Genomic DNA, 13,025 nt, shown 5'->3' with positions numbered 1-13,025 from the left:
ATCCAATCCAAAACCAATTCCAATTCAAATCCAAACCGAATGTAAATCAAATCTAAATCAAATCCAAATTCATTTCAAATCCTATCTTAATCCAATCCAAATCTAATCTAAATCCAAACCAAATCCAACCCAGAACCAATTCAAGTCCAATCCAACACCAATCCAAATTCAACCCAAATCCAATCTTAATCCACTCCAAAAACAATCCTAATCCAATCCAAATAAAATCCAAATTCATTTCAAATTCAATCCAAATCGAATGTAAATCCAATCCAAATGCAATCCAAATTCAATTCAAATCCAATACAAAACCAATTCCAATTCAAATCCAAACCGAATGCAAATCCAATCCAAATCCAACCCAATCCAAATCCAACCCAATCCAAATCCAACCCAATCCAAATCCAAATTAATTTCAAATTCAATTGAAATCCTATCTTAATCCAATCCAAATCTAATCTAAATCCAATCCAAATCCAAACCAAAACCAATTCAAATCCAATCCAAAACCAATTCAAATTCAATCCAAATCCAATCTTAATCCACTTCAAATTCAATCTTAATCCAATCCAAATAAAATCCAAATTCATTTCAAATCCAATCCAAATCTAATCCAAAACCAATTCAAATCCAATCTAATTCTAATCCAAATTCAATCCGAATCTAATCCAAAACCAAATCAAATCCAAACTGAAAGTAAATCCAATCCAAATCAAATCCAAATTCATTTCAAATTCAATTCAAATCCTATCTTAATCAAATTCAAATCTAATCTAAATTCAATCCAAATCCAACCCAAATCAAATCCAAATTTATTTAAAATTCAATCTAAATCCTATTTTAATCTAATCCAAATGCAATCCAAGTCCAACACGAATCTAATTTAATTCTATTCCAAGTAGAATTAAAAAAATCTGAGATTTTGGCAATGAAACAATCTATTATAATAATTTGAGTAATCTGACGCAAACTCATTTTATCGACTTTCTAAAAATAAAGGCATTTGATACCTGGTGGGTCGCAAGTAATATGGAATTCTGCTAGGTGGGTCGCATATCCAAAAAGTTTGGGAACCTCTGGTCTAGAGGATTTATATCAAAACATGTGTTAGGACAAAACTTTTTGGATTCTCAGTAAAACAGGGAGGGATCAAGAACCCCCACCTTCCCCTACATAATTATAGAGAACTTTCGATGTCAACGAAATACATTAGTTGTACGTTGTATGGCAAGCACATTAATATACGTTCAGCAAGAACACCGTATTCATTGTATTCAGATGTTACACAAACAACTTGAAAGATTGAATTTGTCCTAGGCAGAGATTGCAGAAAGCGATCTCAATAGATAACGAACAACGTTAAAAAAAGGCAAAAACTGCTACGAATCATATTCATAACTAGTTTATTTGTGGACGCTGTAGCGCCCGTGGCAAGTGTTATTTTAATCAAAATTTTCATCGTCTGTTGTCTGTGATTTTTTTCATCAAATGCTGCGTCTGGTTGACTAAGGTTGTCACTTGTTTTGTTTTCTGCATCTGATAGTAAAAAAGAATTGAAGTGTTAAATATTTTATTTTTTGTGAGAATTTCTCCGCGTGCTGCGTCTGGTTGGCTAGTCACCGGAAAGACAAACAGGGCTATTATATATATTATTATGAGTCATGAAAACAAATTTATCAAACTTGTGTACAAGTGCGAAAAAACAAAATCGGATAGGCAGGCCCCACCGAGAAGAGATGATTCTCGCTTCGTTTTCGTTCATTTTGTGTTGGGTACCGCACAGCTGTGCACAAATTGAAATGCGTCATCAGAGCCAGTGCTCTCCGCGATTGGAACTTTTTAAAAGTAATTTTTTATGAAGTATAGCCTCCCGAACCAGATATTTATCATGACAGCTTGCGAAAAAAAAGTCTTTCGCAGTATGCTACATTTCATATATGTATACCGAGATGATAAGTGAGAGGTTTTTAATTATCTTTTGGATTCAATCTCTGGTCCTAGGAATAAATTTCCGTCAAACTACGGGTTCGAAAAGAAATTTCGTTTATTTAAAAATAGTATAACATCATTTTTAAACCGTATTTGAAGTACAAACAATGGCATTATGCAAATAGTTTTAATACTGGTATATTATACGAAAACCTATAAAGGGTATTTAATGTTACTATGTTTATTGAATAAAAAATAAATAAATAAAATACTGTATGTCTAGAGAAGTTTAGAAAAAAACCAGCTTGAAAACCTTCCTGCTGCTTATTGGTGTACTAATGTCGGCATAACATTAACTATAAGGCCAAAGTTAGCGACTAAAATAAAATGGTGTTAATAACCGAACTTCTTCCCCTACAGATAAATGGTCTTTGGCAAAACAAAAAGCTCTGGTGCTCATGAATTACAACTAATATTGGATAATTGATAATTCAAAGTGCATTTCTAAAAATGTTAATTATGCAGTTGATCAAACAAACGGTTCAATTGTTGCCCAAACCGAATCATATTTGCTTCAGTGTCATTCAAATATAACTAACGAGAACTTCCCAAGCAACGCACATGTTATAAACAAGCTTTTAGTGTATTGCTAGGCTTTTAAAGAAAAAGCATTCAATCTGTGGCAATGTAAAGTGGTAAATAATTTATTACGAGACTCTACTTTGTTATAATTAAAACAATAACAATTTAAAGCGCTAAATATTCCATACAACTATAATCATGTCTAAAAGGGTACAGCTCTATTTAGGAACGGAATCATGTTTTTGAACAAACATTTTACGAAAACGACAAGTTATTGTACTTCGGTGCACTGCTCTAAAGCATCAATACTTACTACCAAGGGTCTGTCTCATTTTAAGAATTAAATTTAAAAGTGGCAGTTAAAAATTTAAAAAAACACCCGGTCACCCGGTGCTACACAGCAATTCCAATTGGACATCGATGAAAAATGATTCGATATCAGTCAAAAGTAATCTTGCTTTGCGAGCAGGGTTATTCGATAATTATTGAAATGTCACTTTCAAGTTTAATTTCAGTTTAGTTCAAACTAACTGCACCACCAATCATCGAGTGTATACAAAGGAAATGGTTGGAGTTTTGATGAAATAGTATTGCTATTAACAGTGTTCAGCCTGTACAGGAAATGAAACTCTATAGACATTACTTGTCGATCACTCATTTAGAATCAATCTTATATGTTGTGTTGTGCTACGTTAATCCAAGAAAATCAATTGTTGATCAATTATGCAAGTAAGTTATGGTAATGAAACATCCAATACCTATACAAATAAATTATTATCAAGTTTCTCAATCGGACTATCTAACAATAATAGAATTTATAATTAGTTCAGCCGGATTCTATCCTTTATCGAAGAAAGGACATCGTAGTCATATCCAGGCGGATAAATTTTCGTACGAGCAGTCCTTCGAAGCGACGGCTGCTATGCTATTTGCTGAGTAGATAAAATAGTATTGGATATTTGATGACCATAATCTCCACTGCACCGTATTAGCATCGGCTGCTGAAGGTGACAAGAAAAAATGCATCGCAACTTCGTACTTTGTCGTTTCTCAACTGTGGAAAAATCGATTCAATAAATAGCATTTTCTCAATTAAATGATGACGCACAATATAATTGATATAATACCTTGAAAACTGATTGTTGATGTCAAACGCCAAACCGTATCACCAAAATAAACTTTAATTGAAACTTTCACAAATTATTCACTTAGTTCATCTAGTTTCTTCTAATAGTTCCAACATCAATGCTTTTCTTTCACCTGATTTTAGCGCTGTTCGTGAAAAGCAGGATATTCCGAGCAAAAGAATGAATCATCCACTCGGGAACGACCGCAAGCAATACTCCTGCTGACGAAGATGTCGACGTAATGACCCTACAAGGGAGAGAGAAAAAAGATGTTTCTCCCCCCAAAGGATAGAAATTTTCCTAGAGGTGCATGAAACATCAGCAATTCACAAAATGGCGTTACATTTTTTCACTTATTTTTACTTCTCAGCACTGTTCGAACGTAATTTGATATCACTGTACAGTCCATTATTAAAAAATTACTCGAAAGACAACACCAAAATCCATGGTCGCATTTTCCAATATGGCGGCCGAGTATTTTCACCACAATGGAAAATCAAATATGGAACCTAGAGCAATGAAACATGACCTTTCCAAGTTTTCCTGTCCTGATGAGTCGGATTTAATGCAATTTCAAGCTACTCCCGTTCTTCATTTATTATAAACAACTTCAAAACGACGAGAAACTCGCTGCGACGTATGAAAATTATTTTTTTGCAAATTAATTAGCACCACTTACTTCAAAGAAAGGCGGGTTGATCAAATTCACTTCTGTCGAAAGCTAGTCCACTTTATCGATTCCACTTTTCGCACTTCACTTCCGCCAGTTATTCATCAAAGCCACGGGTAATCCCAATCAAACTGCACTATTTCAGGATCGACAACTTGAATACAACGTTGCACAAATTGATTTCTGTTTGCAGAAAACAGGCTGCCACCACCACACAGCACAGGAAAAGTGGCAAAAAAGTACCAATAATCCACAAACCGTTGTGCACTCCGGGTTTTCCTTTCACGAATCTATACCGTCCGAAGTTTAGTGCGAAACTGAATTGGAGCAATCCGTTGTGGGAGCTGGCTTCACGGAGAGCCAAATAAGCCCAACCACCCAACTGCGGGAGACGATGCACGAGTCACGAGTCGGAACGGAAAAATGGGGTGTTTGTTGTTTTTGGTGGGATTAGGAAGGATATATGGAACCATCTGCATGCATTGTGATGGTATGGCACACGGACAGAGTGAGTGGTTGGGCAGCAGGATTGAGTTTGAGAAATACGAATAGGCAGGCTACCGAATTCCGAGAGATGACACCGACTGTGATGAGAATGCAGTGGACCTGCGCAGTCCGGACAGCTGCTGGAGAAGGAACGGTAGCTGTTTGATGTTATCGATTCCAAACAGCCAGCGTGTTGCGATATCGCCTTATCAGGGTGTAGCGAATTTTCAATACTAATTATTACACAATAAAATGTAAAATGTTATTAAAAACTGTACATATTCAGAAAGGATAAGGATAGGCTCTGGTGTGTGGTGACACCTAAAGTAGCTTAGTAAGAGAGAATAGTATGCAAACGAATCGATGATGTTGCAACTAATATGTAGTCTTTTTTAAAATGACCGTTAAACTCCTCAATACATTGGATAATGGAATAGGATGTCTGTAGTCTGTGAGTAAAGCTTTTGTAGATTGCAGATACAAATATTGAAATTTTTCTTTGTATTTCCAGAACAGTTTTACTTTTCGTGTACACTAAATTTGCGTCAACGCTAAACAGCCGTTCTACTCATAATTGTCCCGTGTTACCTTTTATGAAAACTTCTCAAACTCGAATCGATTTGCTAAAATAATGAAATTTTTGTTTGATGATATAACAGTCTTATATAACGTTATAACGTCTAACATACACAGTACGAACAAAACCTGTAAATTTCCGTTCAAGTAGATGTAACAAATCTGCTCCGTGTTAAACGACAGAAAGTTATAGGTTGTTTTAAATTTACACGTGCTGGAATTTTACAGTTCTTATTTTTATTAGAAACCAAAAAAAAGGAGCAGAGCATGGGAATCGAACATTGGTCTGCAGAGTGAGAGCCGAACTTGTTATCATCTCGGGTATTTCCGCTTCTTGATATCGAGTCGATCAAGGTGTACCAGGTTAAACGTTTTGGTGATTCGATAATTCTTCATTAGGCTGAACGATAGCTTAAATTTACATGACACGGAAACTCCATCGAGACGGAATCATTTGAGACTCAGTATGCTGAATGCATCACAGATTTCTCGCCGGAAGAAGCAAAAAACAAAAAGTTGCAGCGATGAAATGCAGCGTCATAAAGGCTGCTTTATTTTTATATGCGAAGATATCCGTTTAGGTTGATTCTTATATGAGTAAAATAGGTGCCAGCTGCGGTTTGCATGAAATGCAGTGAAGTTTGTTTTGATTTGTTTTGACAGCCACTTGCTCGCTCACCAAGGTTTCCGGTAGAGTCATGTAAAATTAAGATATATTCAATTGAAATTTCAATGGTCTTATCATTTACATCACAGAATCTAAAAATTATGATCTGGTACACATTCTGTTTCCGATTTTTACATTCAATAATGAATTCCGTCGTGGCTAATTTTCATAATATTTTACTGTGTATGTCATTGCGGTCCAGATATATTGCCCAAACACTGTTTTCCCTTTCAATAAAAAATAGAAAAATGCTTTAAGTAAAATGGAATGTAAAGGAAAAAATGGCCTTAATATTCTTTGTGAAAGTATTATTAAAACTGGACATTGAGCTTGTTCCACTAATTCTGTTTTTTTTATTTAGTTTAATCAGCTAAACTAGTAGAAGCATAAGTACTAGAACGCTAGTAGCGCTGTAGTCATTTAAATTATTTTACCAAATTATGCTTCAACATGCTTCAATTGATCATAATTTAGGCATCATGTTGTACTGCATGTTTGGTTTTATCACTAACATCGGTTTGACACTTGTAGTACCGGTACTTTGGCTGCTAGATCAAAGCTGAGATGGTCAAAGTAACCTAGATGTTAGTCACGCGAACAGGAACGACATTAGCAATCTTATACTTTATATATTATTATATTTTATATGCGCAAATAGTCAGCATGAGTTAACCGCAAGAAATTTGTATGGCGAAAGACATCTAACGCGGGATTTCTCAACATTAGGAACTTTTCATGAAAAACTATTTGGTACTGGTTATGTAGGAAGGTGTCCGCTACTACGATTACCAAATATGTTTTAATGAAAGTGCTTAATTTGAAGAAATCGAACCTTAGATACCTTTCGCCATACTGATTTCAGAAAGTTAACTCCTAGTGTGCCGCTGTAAGCACGCTCAAAGTGGACGATTCATTGACAATGAATTTGAAAGAGATCTGCCTCAATATTTTGTTCGAAAATATGATTATAGCTTGAGCCCATGAATAGCAACCAGGGATCGTAATGCTCCCTCATTCTTACGAGCAGAGGATACTCACTCACGCAGATTTTCATCGAGAAATCATTTTACGGAAAAGAAAAAAAAGGCCCAATGAGAGATAACTATTTCTCCATCACTGTCGGTGCCGCGAAAAGTTGATTTGCACGTTTTCTCACTTCTTTCATCCTTTTCGTGCCTTTATGCAAACAAAGAAGATTGCCAATGCAAGCAAAGAAGATTTTATGGAATATTTATTTAATATTCAATGCCCAATAAGCGTGGTGGTGTGGCTAGAGTGAGCGCGACCCAGTGCCATTATTGTTGGTGTTCTGTGTTCGAATCTCGTTGCGGTCACAAAATTTTTATAAATGCACACTAAAAATTTTCGTGAAAAATGAGAGAGGCGTAAGAATAATGAAACGAAAAAAGATTTTCGTTTATCTTACTTGCTTGTTCTAGAGAAAAACTCAAAGGTGCAGCCCAATCGGGTTGTACGCAAAGGTGACGTAGGACTACGTAGCTATTCGAAATTGATAGTACACTGGATTCTGTTTTTACACGATTTACATTTTCTCAATTTTCCTCTCATCCTAATATTTAACGTATGTTAATTGTCATGTGATTTTTCTTTGATTTATTCTGGATTTTTTGAAACATGTTGCGAAGAGATTGGTGGCAAATTGAAGTCACACGATCAAAAATACGAGCGAAAAAAAATCGTGTAAAAACAAAATCCTGTGTATTTGCCATAATAATTTGTGTCGTTTTATTAACATTGAGCAAACTGCTCGGAGGCCAACTGAATCAAGAAGTCGAATAGTTGTTCCCAGTTGGATGGACTTTGAGTCTCTAACCGTGGAATTAACATGAGTCATTGGCCGCTGAAGCCACTCGACTGGCTTTCAGTCGGGGACATCACAATCCTTACTTTGCCACGAACGTTTACATCGCGCGCGAAACCAAACGCTGCATATAAATATATTTGCGTTTGGTTTCACGCCACTTTTGATTCTGCTTATTTCTCCTTTATTCCGGCCATTTTTGAGGATGGTGTTGATCCGACAATCCGATATGAACTTTCTTCAAAGTGCAAAACTCAATCGTAAATAGCGAATTTGATAGCGCGTCGGAGGGAGATGATGTAGTGAATTTTAATGGATGGAATCACTAACAGCAACCAAACTACCACGCCAAACCCGATGCCACCGAAACAGTCCATTTTCGCAATTAACTCTTTCTTTTCGTAAAATGTTGGTCCTGAGAAGAACCAATTTTCTTTTCCCAATGTTCCTTTCCAACTGACACCACAATTTGTAATAATTTTTCAGCATCGGCACTGGCTGTGCGAGATCGCCACAGTGCTATTTTTATGGTCAACCTTTTCTTCGTATGAAATTCTGGTTCGTTGAGGTTGAATGATCTTCAGCAATACATCGAGCACCACCACCAATGCGATGGGTTTTCTTTGAAAATGTTATTAGCGGCTCCGTGATGCTGTATCCGCTCCGCTGCGATCGCTTTGATGCATCTACTCTACGTAAAATCTTGTTCAAACTGAGGATTAGATTCAAACCCGCAAGTGATTGATTTTTTATGTCTGTGCTAGTGATGCATGTACGTGATTGTTTGGTTGACCTATTTCTAAACTTTTTATCAATTATCGATAATAAATAGTTAAAAATAAGTATTTTCATATAAATACAAAGAAGCGTTGACTCATCCTTGATCGAATAATCCAAAAAAATTGAAAATCCATCGAGAAACGGCTTAGATATTAAAGTTTAAAGTCTATCATATTTTCGTGACGGTCCCCGATTTTCGCAATCGTAAAGTGTACCCCAATATAGAAAACACAGACGTAGTCCTACGTCAAAAAGCAGCGAGGCTTAGAAAAAAGATTCTCCTTCGGCCCGAAAATTGCTGGTTTTTGTCTCACCGAAACGAAAAGTGCGAACCCTGATAGCAACCAAATAAAATAGGACTTACCAAGAATTCAAGGTTTCCAAGATCAACGGTTCATGTTCACGATACGGTTTTCTGAAATGATACAAATAATATGTATTGAATGAATTGTATATTGTATGGTTTACGAAATAAGTTTTTCAGTTGTTAGAACTACATTACATCCCGTGCTGGGAAAGATACGCCAACGCGTGATTGGGTGGCAGCCAATCAACGCAAGGATGTGCAAGCTGAGGATAAAAGGACGATTCTTCAACTATAGTATCATCAACGTGCACAGCCCACACGAAGGGAGACCCGACGATGAGAAAGAAGCGTTCTATGAACAGCTGGAGCAGACATACGATGGATGCCCACTGCGGGACGTCAAAATCGTCATCGGTGACGTGAACGCTCAGGTAGGAAGGAAGGAAATGTATAGACCGGTCATCGGACCGGATAGTCTGCATACCGTATCAAATGACAACGGCCAACGATGCATAAACTTTGTCCGAAGCACTTTTTTCCCCCGCAAGTATATCCACTAGGCCACATGGAAATCACCTAATCAAGTAACGGAAAACCAAATCGACCACGTTCTAATCGACGGTAAAATCTTCTCCGACATCACGAACGTACGCACTTACCTCAGAGCGAATATTGAATCCGACCACTACCTCGTTGCAGTATGTCTGCGCTCAGAACTCTCGACGGTGTACAACACGCGTCGGAGTCGTCCGCCGCGGCTAAACATTGGGCGGCTACAAGACGGTAGACTAGCCCAAGACTACGCGCAGCAGCTGGAAGTGGCACTCCCAACGGAAGAGCGTCTCTTGAAGATGGCTGGAGAGATATTCGATCCGCCATTGGAAGCACCGCAACCGCTGCACTAGGCACGGTGCCCCCGGATCAGAGAAACGACTGGTATGAAGACGAATGTGAGCAGTTAGTTGAGGAGAAGAAGGCAACATGGGCGAGATTGCTGCAACACCACACGAGGGCGAACGAACACGGAACGGGCGCGGAACAGACAAAACTCGATTTTTCGGAGGAAAACGCGCCAGCAGGAAGATCAAGACCATGAAGAGACAGAGCAACTGTACCGCGCTAATAACGCACGAAAGTTCTATGAGAAGGTAAACTGTTCACGTAGGGGCCAAGTGAAAAAGCCCGATATGTGTAAGGACATAAACGGGAAGACGAAGTACATGATAGGAAGAGGTTCAAGAGAAGACAATGTGAGCCACCCACCGCGAGTTTGCATCGGTGGTGACGAAATCGAGGTGGTAGAAGAATTTGTGTACTTGGGCTCACTGGTGACTGCCGAAAATGATACCAGCAAAGAAATTCGGAGACGCATAGTGGCTGGAAATCGTACATACTTTGGACTCCGCAAGACGCTCCGATCGAATAGAGTTCTCCGCTGTACCAAACTGACAATCTACAAAACGCTCATTAGACCGGTAGTCCTCTATACGGACACGAGACCTGGACGATGCTCGTGGAGGACCAACGCGCACTTGGAGTTTTCGAAAGTAAAGTGCTGCGTACCATCTATGGTGGGGTGCAGATGGCGGATGGTACGTGGAGGAGGCGAATTAACCACGAGTTGCATCAGCTGTTGGGGGGAGAACCATCCATCGTTCACACCGCGAAAATCGGACGACTGCGGTGGGCCTGGCACGTAGCCAGAATGTCGGACAGTAACCCGGTGAAAATGGTTCTCGACAACGATCCGACGGGCACAAGAAGGCGAGGTGCGCAGCGGGCAAAGTGGATCCATTAGGTGGAAGATGACTTGCGGACCCTCCGTAGACTGCGTGGTTGGCGACGTGTAGCCATGGACCGAGCCGAATGGAGAAGACTCTTATATACCGCACAGGCCACTTCAGCCTTAGTCTGAATAAATGAAATGAATCAGTTAGAACTACGATAATCTTACACTGCAAATTCCGATAATTATCGGAATATTCATCATATAATTTAATTCACACGAGGTAACGGTATCAATAACGGTATCACAACCTTGATTTTTCATTAAAAATTCGTGTAAAAATATTAGTGGATGCAAAAGTATAAGATTGCTAATATCGCATCAGTTCGCGTGACTATAGGGGAGACTGGGGAGACTTGATCCCCTTTTCTAATTTCCGATGTATCATAGCCAAAAATGAATAAACATATGCGATTTTCTCATAGACTCTCTAAGAAATATAGTATTTAACTTTACTGATGTATGACAGCCTTTAAATTATTGTTGTTATTGACACACAATCGATTTCTAGGAGTGCTGTCAAAAATCTACTTTAAAAATTTTGGGGGGAAATTGATCCCTCTCCAAAAACTTGCTTTGATAAAAGTAGAAAGGTGCTCTCAGATTTTCAAAATATTTTTCCTTCAAAATACGAAGAATTTCCGTATTGCTGTGCGTATATATGAACGATTTTTGTTATTGAATTTGACAGCGCATGCAATTTCAGAATTTGGGGAGACTTGATCCCCTTTCTATGATATCTACGCAATTAATAATGATTCCAGCCAACCCTTGATCAAATCTGTCAAATCTACAAAAAAAAATAGAAGCCTGAGAATAGATTTATATTTTTTTGAATTTTTAGCCGAAATTTTGTATGGGTGACTAATGAGGGGTCATGTGTCCCCATATTGAGGCAACAACTTCAAATCCAATCCTAAAATTTTGATGGAATGTTAACATATTTATGGCTTTGTGCTGTGAAAAAATGAAAGCATTTGATTATTGTTATGAAAAGTTATTCAAATTTTACGTTGGCACTAAAAAAATCTTAAAGAGGGTCAAAACATACAAACCACCCTGCAGAATAAATAAGATTGTCAATCCAAAAAATAACTCACCACATAACGATCATTTGTCTTAGGATCTATATTAAAAAATAATATAACAAAACTACTTTAGTTCTCGAGAAAACATGGGTTTATCAATTCTCCCCGGGGATCAAGTCTTCTCACCGTCTCCTAAGTGTCAATCCGATGTTGATGATGAAACCAAACGTGCACTTCAACATGATGGACAAAAAACGGCCATGTTGAGCTTATTGAAGCAAATTTTGGCAAAAGTATTTTAATGGGGATAGCACCAATAGCGATCTAGTATTTATGCTTCCTGGATTTTTTTGTAAATCATTTTGAAACTTTTCAGGGAAAAAATTCCCTTATGAATAACTTAGTAAATTTTCATAAAATTCTTCCAGGAATTTCTTCATTAATTATTCCTGAAATTCCCAAAAAATTTTTATTTCTTTTGAATTTCCTCGAGTAATTTTATCGGAAAATTCTCTTGGACATTTAGCAAATCCTTCAAAAATTTCTTAAGAATTTCTATAGAAATTGTTTTCAAAATAACTTTGGGAATCTATTCAAAAATTTATTCGAATGTTTATTAAAAAAAAACACTAGAAATTCGTTCAGGAATACCTTTAGAAATTGCTTTGAAAAATCCAATCGGAATTCCTTCAAAAATCCCTTCGGGTTCTCCTTCGGAAAATCCTTGAAAAATCCTTTCAGAAATTCTAGCTAAATTTAAATTCTAGCTTTTCACGATTTACTCAACCTTATTCGTGATTTTTCACATAAGGAAATATAATATAAACCCGTCGGAAACGGTAACGGACATATCTGCTGAAGAAATGAAGGAAATTCATCCAGCCGTTTTCGAGTTATGCGGATACGAACACAGACCATTTCATTTTTATTATATAGATATAGATTTGAACAATCCTTTAATTATTCCTTTGGAAAATCCTTCGGAAATTCCTTTAAAAATTTATCCAGAATTTCTTCGAAAAATCTCTAATAATATTGTTTTTTATCTTTGTTTAGGAGACTTTCAGCCCAAGGCTGGCTCGTCTCCGATAATAATATTGTATTTTTTAATACATTCCTGATGAAATTTCCGATGAATTTATGAAGCAACCCTTAATTGAATTCCAGAATAAATTAGTTTATTCGGTACAATCAAAATTAATTGCCGATTAATATTCCGAGCATTAGCCTGCGGAGGACTACGGCGGTCTTTCGTAGCTTAGTAG

The 13,025-nt window shown here is 37.4% G+C and overlaps 1 protein-coding gene across 9 annotated transcripts in view; it reads right to left on the bottom strand.

Annotated features, from left to right (window-relative positions):
• LOC134224547 (kinesin-like protein unc-104) overlaps positions 1 to 13,025 on the bottom strand; it is a 174,547-nt gene that overhangs the window by 110,014 nt on the left and 51,508 nt on the right. For 6 of the 9 annotated variants that reach the window (XM_062703927.1, XM_062703931.1, XM_062703932.1 and 3 more), the window contains exon 2: positions 9,004 to 9,054. The gene's annotated coding sequence lies outside the window, so the exon portion shown is untranslated. Of the gene's footprint in view, positions 1 to 3,638; positions 3,886 to 4,317; positions 4,649 to 9,003; positions 9,055 to 13,025 lie in introns of those variants that run through there. The other 3 variants (XM_062703929.1, XM_062703928.1, XM_062703930.1) reach the window with 3 other exon arrangements.

This window comes from Armigeres subalbatus, chromosome 3 (assembly GCF_024139115.2).
Source record: "Armigeres subalbatus isolate Guangzhou_Male chromosome 3, GZ_Asu_2, whole genome shotgun sequence".
In the NCBI taxonomy this organism is placed as follows: Eukaryota; Metazoa; Arthropoda; class Insecta; order Diptera; family Culicidae; genus Armigeres; species Armigeres subalbatus.
This window is presented reverse-complemented; position numbering and strand designations above follow the sequence as displayed.